The sequence below is a fragment of the Ceratotherium simum genome, chromosome 16, assembly GCF_057802395.1.
Source record: "Ceratotherium simum simum isolate JZ-2026a chromosome 16, ASM5780239v1, whole genome shotgun sequence".
Classification (NCBI taxonomy): domain Eukaryota; kingdom Metazoa; phylum Chordata; class Mammalia; order Perissodactyla; family Rhinocerotidae; genus Ceratotherium; species Ceratotherium simum.
Window position 1 is genome coordinate 19,850,343 of NC_141915.1, and position 11,993 is coordinate 19,862,335.

Sequence of the window (11,993 nt, forward strand, 5' to 3'; positions counted from 1 at the left end):
AAATGTGAGTCTGCCACCACACACACACTCGTTAGGATGGCCACTGTCAAAAAACCAGAAAATGACAAGTTGATGAGGATGTGGAGAAGGAGCCCTTGGGCACTGTTGGTGGGCGTGTAAAATGGTGCGGCTGCTGTGGGAAAGGTAGTGAAAGTGCCTGACACTAAGCTTTTGATTGCTGAGGCATCCGTTTTGAAAGACATCCATCTTGAATGAACATATTGCCAGCTGTATGACACTGCTACTTGTGAAACAACCAGATAAGGAGCTAAGCTGTCCCCACCCATGAAGTTCTCTCTTTTGGAAATCCCTGGGTGACCTAGATAAGTGACTGAGTGAGTGACCCCACTATTCCCTTCCTGTACCCCAATCCCACCCAGTGACCCCACCCTTGGAACTCCAGCGTCTGTGGATTTTGGTATCTGTGGGGTCCTGGAACCAATCCTCCACAGATACTGAGGGATGACTGTTTGATTGATACAACAAATAGACAGCAAATCATTAAACAGAAGGATGATTTAAACAGTCAACCCAATTTAATTGTCATTTATGGAACAGCACTCTCAACAAGAGTAGGATATACCTTCTTCTCAAGGACACATCAAAATCAAATCAAAATCCCGGCAGACTTTTTTCTAGGGGGTCAGGGGTAATTAACAAGCTGATTCTAAAATTTATATGAAAAGCCAGAGGATATAGATGAGTCAAAACAATCTTAAAAAAGAGAAACAAAGATCATTTACACTATCTTGATTTCATGACTTACTCTAATACAAGCCCAATCAGAATAGTAAGGTATTGTTATAAAGATAGACAATTAGGTCAGACAGAATAGCAAGTCCTGAAGTAGACGCCCACTTCTTTGGTCAATTGATTATCAGCAAAGACACCAAAGCAATTCAATGTGGAAAGGAAATCCTTTTTAACAGTTGGTGCTAGACAAACTAGCTGTACATACGGAAAAATGTGAACCTTGAGCCGTACCTCACACTATACTCAAAAAAAAATTTAGAAATGGATTATAGACATAAACATAAAATCTAAAACTATAAAGCTTTTCGAAAAGAAATATAGGAGGTTGTCTACAACCTTAGGATAGCCAAAGGCTTCCTGGACAGTGCCAAAAACTCACAACCATAAAAGAAGAAAAATGATAAAATAGATTTCATCAAATTGAAAACTTCTGTTCATTAACCTCCTAAAATCGCCACAACTATAAAGACTGACAACACTGAATGTTAGCAAGAGTATGGAGCAACTGGAACTTTCACTAATTGCTGGTGAGAGTGTAAACCGCACCACAATGGTAAGGCACATTGGAAACTGTTCTGGTAGTTTCTCATAAAGTTAAACATGCCTTCCTTATAACCTAGAAATGCCACTCCTGGGTATTTACCTAAAGTAAATAAACTCACATGTCCACTCCTAGGTATTTACCTAAAGTAAATAAAATCACATGTCCACACAAAGACTTGTGCAAGAATTTCCTCACAGCTTTATACATAATAGCCTAAGTGTCCCTCAAAAAGCAAATGGATGAACACATCATAGGGCAGTCATACAATAGAATACCATACAGTCATAAAGGAAAACAAACTACTGATAAACACAACATAGATAAGTCTCAAAAATGTGGTGCTGAGAAAAAGAAGGCAGACACAAAATGTACACACCAAATGCTTCCGTTTATAGGAAGTTCCAGAACAGGCACAAGAAATCTGTGATGAAAGAAATCAGACAGTGGTTGGCGCTGGGAGGAGTGGGGGTTGCCTGGGAAGGGGCCAGAGGGACCTTTCTGGGGAGATAGAAATGTCCTCTATCTCGAGAAGAGAATGGGCCACTTGCCTATAAGTCGTTGTCAAACTCACTAAACTATACACGTAGGTCCTGTGCTTTTCTCTTGCATGGTAAGTACACTTCAATTTCTAAGAAATAGCTTGAGATAGACCCAAGGAACTCAATTCTGTTTGTACTTCAAATTAAAAAAAAAGCAAACAACCAGCCCTGCTGTATGCCAGCAGGAGAGACAGTGAGAGTGGAGAGACGCCTTGTGTCTCCCAGGAGACCCCGTGCAAATGAGGTCCCTGAGTCGTCTTCCAGCCTGGATGGGACCACCTCCAGGTAGGGCTGACTCTCCCACTGGCCTGGGGTCTGCAAGGGGGAGCGTCAACGTGGGGACAATGCCCTCCATCAGCAAAAGCTTTCCGCTGCCTTAGTGAAGGCGCTCCTCCAGCTCTCACCTCCTTCTCTTAGCCTCTGCTTGGCCAAGGCTCACATGGGCTCTGGCCCCAGGTTCTGTACAGGGCGAATCAAAAGGCAGCCGGGCTTCCCGGGAGTGACTCCCTGAGACCCAGTGATAAGGCCACCTGCACCCCAGGCCTGACCTTTCTCCACAGAGGCTGGTACCTGAGTCACTCCTTTCCACCCTCAGAATCAAAACTGAACACTTCTTTGGAAGGAATGGGGAGGGAAGGAGGCGGCTCGGCTTGGAAGGGGAAGGAGACGAGGACCCCTTTGTGAGGCAGAGAAGGGACCCTGGCAGGGCAGGTTGCAGGCTTCCCCCTAGCTTGACCCCCAGACGCTCTCCACCCCTCCCTCCAGCTGAACTCTCATTCGCAGAGCCTGGCGGGGCAAGTCTTGGCCTGAGGAGAAGGGACTTACACTATTTGGAGCTCAGGAGCCCCTTCCTACTGCAATCAGTTGTTTTCCAGGAAAAAGTGGGGTGCAGATGCCACCACTGCAACGACTCCCTTTTGAGCCCTGAAGCAAATACTCCGAGCACTGGGGGAAGAGAAGAGGCAGTCAGCATATGATGCTCAAACTTTGGTGAGTCCAGACTCTCTCCCAGGGGTTCGTAGTTTGAGGGTAGGGCTGGATATCTGCATTTTCAACAAGCACCCAGGCAGATCTGGGTTTGGTGGGGCAGCTTTAAGAAAAAAGTGTCTGTTTTCCAAAAGTAGATGACCATATACACAGGTTGCTGCAGCCTGAGCCTCGTTGACCTGCCCAAGTCCACCTCTGAGCCCAGGGGCTTCTGGTGGGAGAGGAAAGAGAAACTCTCTTGAAGAAGCACAGATGAGCACTTCATTCACAAGCATTTACTGAGCACCTGCTGGATGCCTGGCCCTGGGCTTGGCTCTGGGGACCACAGACCAAGAGGACATTGTCATTTCCTCCATTGTCATTTCCTCCAAAGGTGCAAAAATCATTAGAGTTGGTAGTGATGCCAATTATTAAATGCACCAACGTGCTATGAAGGAAGTGTATTCAGCTTCCAGTGGGCACAGCAGCTGGGGAAGCCAGGCAGGTTACTTGAACTCTCTAAGCCTCAATTTCCTCATCTGTAAAATGGAGCTAATCACAGGCCATATTTCATAAGGTTGCTGTGAGGATGAAAGGAGCTAAGGCACTTAAGTCAATGCCTGGCAGAGAGAGCACTCCATCAATTATATCTGTGTTTTCACGTGTCTTACCTGTGGGTGATGAGGCCAGGATGGAGTTCAGAGAGGAGGTGGCCCTTGGGCTGAGTCTTGAAGATCCGTGGTGTCCCTTCCATGGATGGCAGGACAAGGAGTGGCAGAGCGTGTAGCTCCGTGGCATCGAGCACACTCCGAGTCACTGTTTGGCCACACTTCCTCAGCGGGGAGCACATGTGAGCAAAGCTTTAGTTCCAGACGTGCAAAGGATTAGTGTCTTATCACTTAATTAGCCAGACACACAGCCGCCCCTGCCTTTAGTCCTCGTGGGACCAGCCTGAGACCAGCCTTCCTTCCCAATTTCCTTTAAATAAGCTACGATGCATTTATTTTAGAAGCAAACTTTGTGCCATGACCATAAATGAAAACCACTACCACTTCCATAAATAAAAACTAATGGTGAGTGAACTGGGTGATGGCGGTCATATGAATTTTGGGGGGACACAAACATTCAGACCATAGCAGTTGACAGATACCCCAAACACTATAATATCCAGAAAAATAATATTTTTATTCATTAATTTCCTGGCGCTAGAATACTTTCCTAGTTTTTTGCCTACATACTCTTTGCTTCTTCATGTGATGAAGATCTGACATATTTTCTATAGAGGAGTAGAAGATCACTCTGTGTTTCCAATGGCTTGCTTCTTCTCTGCTGCCCGCGTACTTTGGGTACCACACAACATGGGACACGTTCCTTCATGACGCACCTCTGGCCCTGCATCTTTGCATCTGGACCCAGGGAGGTGACACAATGAGCAGGAGGAAGCTTCCAGGAGCCAGTTCTAAGCTGGAACAGTTGGGAATAGCTGAATTACTCATGGAAGTGGCTGTCAACCACATAAACATGTCTCATTGAACCTGGAATAAATGTATGCCTAACTCAACTCCTCCTTAGCCAGATCCCCAAAATACATATGGCCTCTCCAACACTACCAGACTCAAGAGGAAGAGTGATGGAGGGGAAGGAGACAGTAGTGTGAATCAGTTCATTTAATATGCCTTAACTTTTGCAAATGTCACAGACCCCTATGACCATGCAAACCCATTGCCCAGGCAGTGAAGGGCCCTGAAGTTCAAGCTTCTCAGTGAACCCTCCTCTGGATTCAGTTCCTAAACCAGCTGGGAGGATGGGATGATGGACGGGCTAGCAGCCACTAGTGTTTGCCAGGCGGCCATGAAACCTGGTTTGGCCCTAGCCCACGCCCTCCCTCTTGGCTGCTCCCCATTCTTCCTTCTTTCCCCGCTCTGTGCTTTCAGGAAACAAAATTCCTCTTTGGTTCACCGTGAACACTCTCCAGGAAAGAAACCAGTTTACTAAAACCAGATTGCTCTCTGCCTGGCTCCTGGCCAGAGATTTTACATCTGTCATCCCTGGTCAAGCTCCTGGCAGCTGTCCCCAGGTTGAATAATTGATGACTCTAAGGATGAGAGAAGTGCCCAGGGCCACGCATGTAATGAGCAGCAGAACCAGATAAAAACCAGCTCAGCCTGGCACCTAGGTCTGTGTGCTCCCCCACCCCCAGCAGCCCCCACCCTCCATTTGGGTGTAGATTGAAGAGACCCCCTGAGGCAGCTGCCTGAGCAACCAGCAACCAGCTGCTGAGCTGCTGAGCTGAGCCCACCAGGGTAGATTCATCTAGTCCTTGTTCTGGTTACCTCTTGCTTCATAACAATTATACTAAAACTTAGCAGCTTAAAACAATGACAACACTTATCTGGCTCCCAAACCTGAACTTGGGCAGGGCTGGGTGGGGAGAGCTCATCTCTGCTCCACTCAGCGTCGGTTGGAATGGCTCAGAGGGTGGGGCTGGAATCATCTGAGGCCTCCTTCACTCACACGTCTGCCAGTTAGTCCACGCTGGCCGTTGGCTGAGAATTTGGCTGGTGCTACTGGCCTGAACACCAACAACTGGACTGTCCACATGGCTTGGGCTTCCTCACAATATGGTGGCTGGATCCCAAGGGTGAGCATCCTAGAGAGCAGGAGCCAGGTGGGAGTTGTATCTCTTTTATAACCCAGTCTCACAAGTCATGCTGCATCATTTCTACCACACTCTATTTGTTGAGGCAATCCCAAATGCCCCACCCAGGTTCAAGAGGAGAGAAGAGACTTTACCTTCTGATGGGGAGCATCAAGAATCTGGAATAGCATGTGGGACCTGAAATATTTGGAAAATCCAGTGATGGCCACAGTCAATAAACAAGGGCAGGGCCCCTCCTGGGCACTGGGGTACAGTAAGGACTTGGGCACAGTCCCTGCCTTGAGTAGCTCGTATTCCCACGGCTTAAGACATATGTACAGCTGGGAGCTAGATGGGCATAGAGGAGGGAGTGCTCAGAGATTGTTTCTAAGTTAATACCTATATGGTGTTGATTATGTGCTAGGCATCATTCTGAGTGCCTTACATTTAATCCTCCACCAGCTTTATCAAGTGAGTGCAATTAATTATGCCTCTTCTATCTGGGAAGAAAGGAAGGTACAGAGAGGTGAAGCAGATTCCCAAAGGTCACACAGCTAGAAAGTATCAGAGCTGGGACTCATCCTAGGCAGTACAGCAATGGAGCCTCTTCCACTAACCACTGCACCACTCTGCCTCACTTCTCAGATGGCTTCTCATGGGATGTGCCTCATTTCATGGGACCCAGCATGTCACAGGGAACATATGCCCACGTGGCTCTGTTCTTTGTGCCCCCAGGAGTAAGGAGGGCTCTGCCAGAACTGGTCTTTAGGTTTCTTTTTCTTTTTCTTTTTTTTTTTTTTTTTTTTGGTGAGGAAGATTGGCTCTGAGCTAACATCTGTTCCCAATCTTCCTCTTTTTGCTTTAGGAAGATTGTCCCTGAGCTAATGTCTGTGCCAATCTTCCTCTATTTTGTATTTGGGATGCCTCCACAGCATGGCTTAATGAGTGATGTGTAGGTTTGCACCTGGGATCCGAACCTGGGAACCCCAGGCTGTTGACGTGGGGCCTGCAGACTTAACCACTACGCCACTGGGCCGGCCCTCTTCGGTTTCATTTTTGATCAATATTTTCTGTACCTGGGGAGTGGGAGGCCCAGAGTGTCAGGCTCAGCTTTGGGTCCTGTCAACACCCTCTCATCCATGGCCCATTCCAGAGGAGTGGCAGGGAACGGGGGTGGGGGCTGATCTGCTGAGCAGGAAAGAACAATGAGTCCTTTCTCTTTTGTATCCAGGGACCCCTGAGAAGAATGTGATGTGGAATGAAACAGTATTTTCCACGGAGTGGAGCATCATCTCATAGGGGAGCCCAGGTGTGAAGCAAGAGCACACACTGTGGGAATCAGCCAGACGTGGCTTCAAATCCAAGCTCCTCCCTTGCTGGTTGGATGACCCCGAGCAGGTCACTTCACCTCAGTGACCCCCCGTTTCTCCTTCTGTAAATGGGGGTAATACTTGTCTCCCATCATTTTTCTGATATGAAATGAGAGATCACAGGTAAAGCACCTTGCACGGCTGCAAAAGTTCCTGGACCCGATTCCAACGTGTGTGTGTGTGTGTGTGTGTGCGCGCGTGCGTGCGCACGTGTGTCTGTGTGTGTAGGCTTCCCCACACCAAGAAGCAGTTCTCGGATGCAAGCAGAGTGTCTGAGAATTCGACTCAATTCTGACACTCTCTACTCTTTTCTGCCCAACCTGGATAACTGGGTAAATCCACAAAATAAAGGCCCAGCTCCAAGGGGCGTGAGGGACCCAGGGCAGGCAGCAACCACCCTTGCACCAGGGACAGTAACTTGATCATCAATGCTTTCCATCAAAAGATTATTGATCATAAGAGGAAAAATGATAAAAAGAATAAGAATATTAAGAAGTTTTCACACACTGAGGCATGTGGGGAAGCTGTTCTAGTTTAAATCTGATTCGGCCTAAAGCTTGTTTTTCCCAGAGCAGCGTGACTTATGGCCCAGCAAACATGCATTGTACACCTGCTCCCAACATTTCCCAAAGGAAAGAAAGAGTCCACTCTTTCAAGATAGGGATGAATGTCTGCCTCTCTCTGATGCTGATATGAGTACTTCTTTTAAGATTAGCTTTTTTTCCCGGAACCAAGGTCAAGTTGACCTGCTGTGTATGTGCCAAACTGCAGCAAAATATCTCCTTGTGACTTTGGGAAAAAAACTGTATTCCTGTCATGCTTGATGTATGTTCTTTGTTCTGACATGGTAACCAGGCTATAAACCACGCTTCCCCTCAGTGCTTTCTTCCCTGGGGAAGGGATCGCTTCCGGACTAGTCCTCACATTAGGCTCAATAAATATCACTCTAACTTATTATCTGTAAATTGGTAATTGATTATTTGGGTTGACATTTTCCTCCCTTTTTCTCCACAGACCAGCCTATAACACCTGCCAGCACCGCCCCCAGCCCCCAACAAATCCTGGGGAAGTTCCTCCCTCTTGTGTCCAAATCTGGACCCATCTGCTCCTGCAGAGGCCATGGACCTGCTTGAATGGAAGAGCAGGTAAAGATCAGGTTTCAGGGCACAGAGGTAACTAGGAAACTTTAGATGTGAAACAACGGGTCAAATGCAGAGCCGTTGTCTGCCAAATGCTCCCTCTGCCTACTGCTTTCTTTTTTTCTTTTCTTTTCTTTCTTTATTTTTTTTGTGAGGGAGATCAGCCCTGAGCTAACATCCGATGATGATCCTCCTTCTTTTCCCTTGCTGAGGAAGATTGGCCCTGAGCTAACATCTGTGCCCATCTTCCTCTACTTTATATGGGACGCCACCACAGCATGGCGTGACAAACAGTGCGTCAGTGCACGCCTGGGATCCGAACCCGTGAACCCCAGGCTGCCAAAGGGGAACGCATGCACTTAACCACTTGTGCCACCGGGCCGGTCCCATGCCTACTGCTTTCTCAGACAATCAGGAGCTTAGATTAGAGGTAGGACAAAGGGACTCTCACCAGGAGCTCAAAGTGCTCTAGTTAATCTCTAACCGAACCCACCTTCACTCAGGCCCAGATTTTATTTGAATGAAGGAAAGAACAGAGCAAGCCAGTCTTTGAAAGGAAGGGAGAGAGGAGTCCGCTGGCATTAGCAACGATGCATCAGTAGGGCCAGCTTGACTGGTAACCCCTGTGGCCACCAGCACCCTTGTGTCTGGTCTCCACTAACCACGGGCCAGTTTCCCAGCTTGGGACCTCGGCACCTGCTTCACTTCCTGTCCCTTGTCCCTTAACCCTTTCACTACAAGGGGAAAGCAAGAGAAATTCAACCCATTTGGCTCTTTGTTCACAACTTTCAGGAAAGGTTTGGCAGGGAAGAACCTTTCCCCGCCAGGAGAGGCAAGTGTTGTGAACTCTCCACAGGTTTTGTTTATCTGCGCTGCCCTCCCCCATTCATTAGGAAAACTGGGCTTTGTTTTAGTAACTGGATTTGTGCTGGGGACAGGGAAAGGTTTGTCCCAACGCCCACGTATCTCCCAGCGGGATGCTCTCTTTAGGCAGAGTCTGTGGGCAAGCCCTCGGGGGCTCAGAGGGCTGCACAGGGAGGGGTGCGGCCCATCCTCTCCCCACAGGGAAGCCACAGGCCTGATCAGCCCCAGGGCCCTCTTGAGCGCCCCAGCGTCAGGGGACGCTGGCGACCTGTGCTCATGGAACCAGGCAGGAAGATGAAAGGAGGGCACATTTCCTAGGGAAACTGGCCCACCCATCAGGGAGCTCTGGAGGAAATCCTGCTGGCGTTCACCAGAGGCTTCTTTTTCCTTCTCCAGCCGCACCACCCTCCTGGTGGAACTCTCCATTGAGGCCAGCCGAGGGCTGAGCTACCTGCCAGGGGAGCACCTTGGGGTTTTCCCAGGCAACCAGCCAGCTCTGGTCCAAGGCATCTTAGAGCGAGTGGTGGATGGCCCTGCACCCCACCAACCCGTGTGCCTGCAGACCCTCGACGAGAGCGGTGAGCCCTCTGCACGGAGCCTCCGCTGAGGTGGCCCCGCATCCTCCTGCATATCCCCCACCTGGCTGACAGACTGGGCCCGGGCCTGTGCTGGGGCAGCTAACCCTGTCCTTCCTGCTGAGTGGGCGGGCCACCCAAGCCCGCACTAAAGCAGCCTTGCAAACAGTCCTCGCCCGGCTGGCAGGCCAGCAAGAAGGGCCGCTTCTTTGGGACGATCTGCCCAGCACCAGAGCCTGGGGACTCTTTTTCCGTTCATCCTGCTGTTCACTAACCACTTTTTTGTCGATAGACTGATTCATTTATTTTCCTTCGAAATTTTAACTGTCACATCTATACACCTGGCAGGTCCTGGGCGACAAAGAGGAGTGAGACTCAGTGTCTGCCCTCAGAAAGCTCACCACCTAGTACAGGAGGCAGACGCAAGAATATTCGTAAGTGTTATCATAATAAGAGGAGCAGCTAGCATTTGTTGGGTGATTACTACATGCCAGCATTTTACATGCATTGTGTCTTTAGTCCCTGCAATAGGCGTGTGTGTGCGGCTTGCTTGGTGACGGAATAGAGAAATGTGGAAACAGTGTAGAAAGGGTGAGCTTTGAGGGTTCAAGTCCCTGAGCCATCACTTACTAGCTGTGTGACCTTGGACATAGGAGTTCACCTTTCAAGGCTTTCTTTCTCTGTCTCTAAAATAGAGACAACAGAGCCTTGCTTGTAGGGTTGTTGTGAAGAACAAATGAGCAGACATACGTGCCAGCTTCACAATTCCTGGCACCAAATAAATGCAGGAGTAGAGGAATTTATATTTCCCACAGGCTAATGAGAATTTGTCCAGAGTCAGAGAAGGGGTCTAGCACACGCTGAGAGTCTCCTTGGATCCCAGAATTCATAACCTCCTTGCATTTCGTGGTGTCTAATTTCACACTGCTTCACCACCGAGGGTCTCATTTACCCCTGCTTCCCTGGACAATGGGCAGGGACAGGCCACAGGTGACCAGGAGAGCGTGGCTCCTCCTGGCCATCCTCACCGGGGAGAAGATGCTGTCCCAGGGAGGGTCCAGAGCACCCCTTCCTGTGCTGAGGTGACGCTCTCAGTCAACAGGGCGAGCACAGCACAGGGGTGACAGGCCCCAGGAGAGATGAACTCATGAAATCAGCGATCACGGCCCCCAGCCCAAAGGAATAGCTCCCTGGCCTTGGCTTCCTCAGTGATAATGACACCTCCAAAGACTGTGTCCCCCTAAAGGGAGTGGCCAAAATAGGAAAGTGGAGTGAGAGAAGCAAAGTCTGGCATTGTCCCCCACTGTCCAGGAGAACGTGAGAGAGCCTGAAACTTGGGGACAAGGGGACAGGGATGTCCTCATGACTGTAGGGAGACAGATGTGGTTCATCAGGCCTTGGGTCTAGATGAAATAGCATAATACTAATACTTTTACCTACTATTTACTGAGCAAATGTGTACCAGACCCTGTACCATTACATATACATATTTGAATCAATGCTCCCATAAGCCCAGAGACGTAGGTCTTGTTATCAATTCCTTTTCGCAGAGGTGGAACCCAGGGCTTAGAGGGTTCAGTCACCCAGCTAGTAAGTGGGGAGCCAGAGTTTGAAACCACGTCCACTGACCCCAGGGTCAATGCTGGTACCACCCTGCACACTGCCTCTTGGGACTCCTTGAGACTTGTCACCTCTCTTGGGCTGATTTGCTGCTCACCTGGCACCTCTTGGTTTGGCACACAGGGATTTGCAGTCATGGGCTTTTCTCTAAATGAACACCTGGCCTCTGGGGTGTACATCAGTCTTTGGTGAATTTAGTCACTGTGAGTCTGAAGTTCACCTGCTAAAGTTCAGATCTGGGCCCGAGAGGGACTGGACTCTGGTGCATAGTTAGTTTTACAGGATCATGTCAACTTGGGTGCCCTTTGGAGGGCTGTTGATCAGCCTTCCCTGGCAGCCCTATCTCTGGGCACCACCTTCCCAAACATGAGTTGAGCACATGCACCCTTTGGCTCTTCCTGGAGCCAGAACTTCACTGTCCTCTCTCCCCTGCAGTGGGAAGGTGGAAGGTTCTGCCCCAGAGGCCTCAGTGGGGCTTTATTTTCCATCCTGATTTCTTCCTTCTCTATCCAGGGAGCTACTGTGTCAAGGACAAGCGGCTGCCCCGCTGCTCACTCAGCCAGGTCCTCACCTACTTCCTGGACATCACCACCCCCCCAACCCAGATGCTGCTCTGAAAGCTGGCCCAGCTGGTACGAAAGAGGCCGAGAGGCAGAGGCTGGAGACCCTGTGCCAGGTGAAGGTCGGGGCTGGGTGATGAGGTGGGACCGGGTCCCAGAGTTGGGGAGCGCCAGAGCACAGAGTGGTCTTTCACCTCCAAGGGGGATCCACCCCAGCTTCCCAAAGTGAGACTTTTCAAAGGCCGATCGGACATCAGCCATCCTCTTGCATCCCATCTCTAGGACACAGTTGCGTTGAGTGAACTGAATTTTTCTGAATGTCTGCAGGATACAAGCAAAGTGCTTCTTCAGAAATTGGCTAGAAAAGGAGAGCCACTATGTCTTGTCTGTTTTTGTATTCCCCAAACCTGGAACAAGCCTGAAAC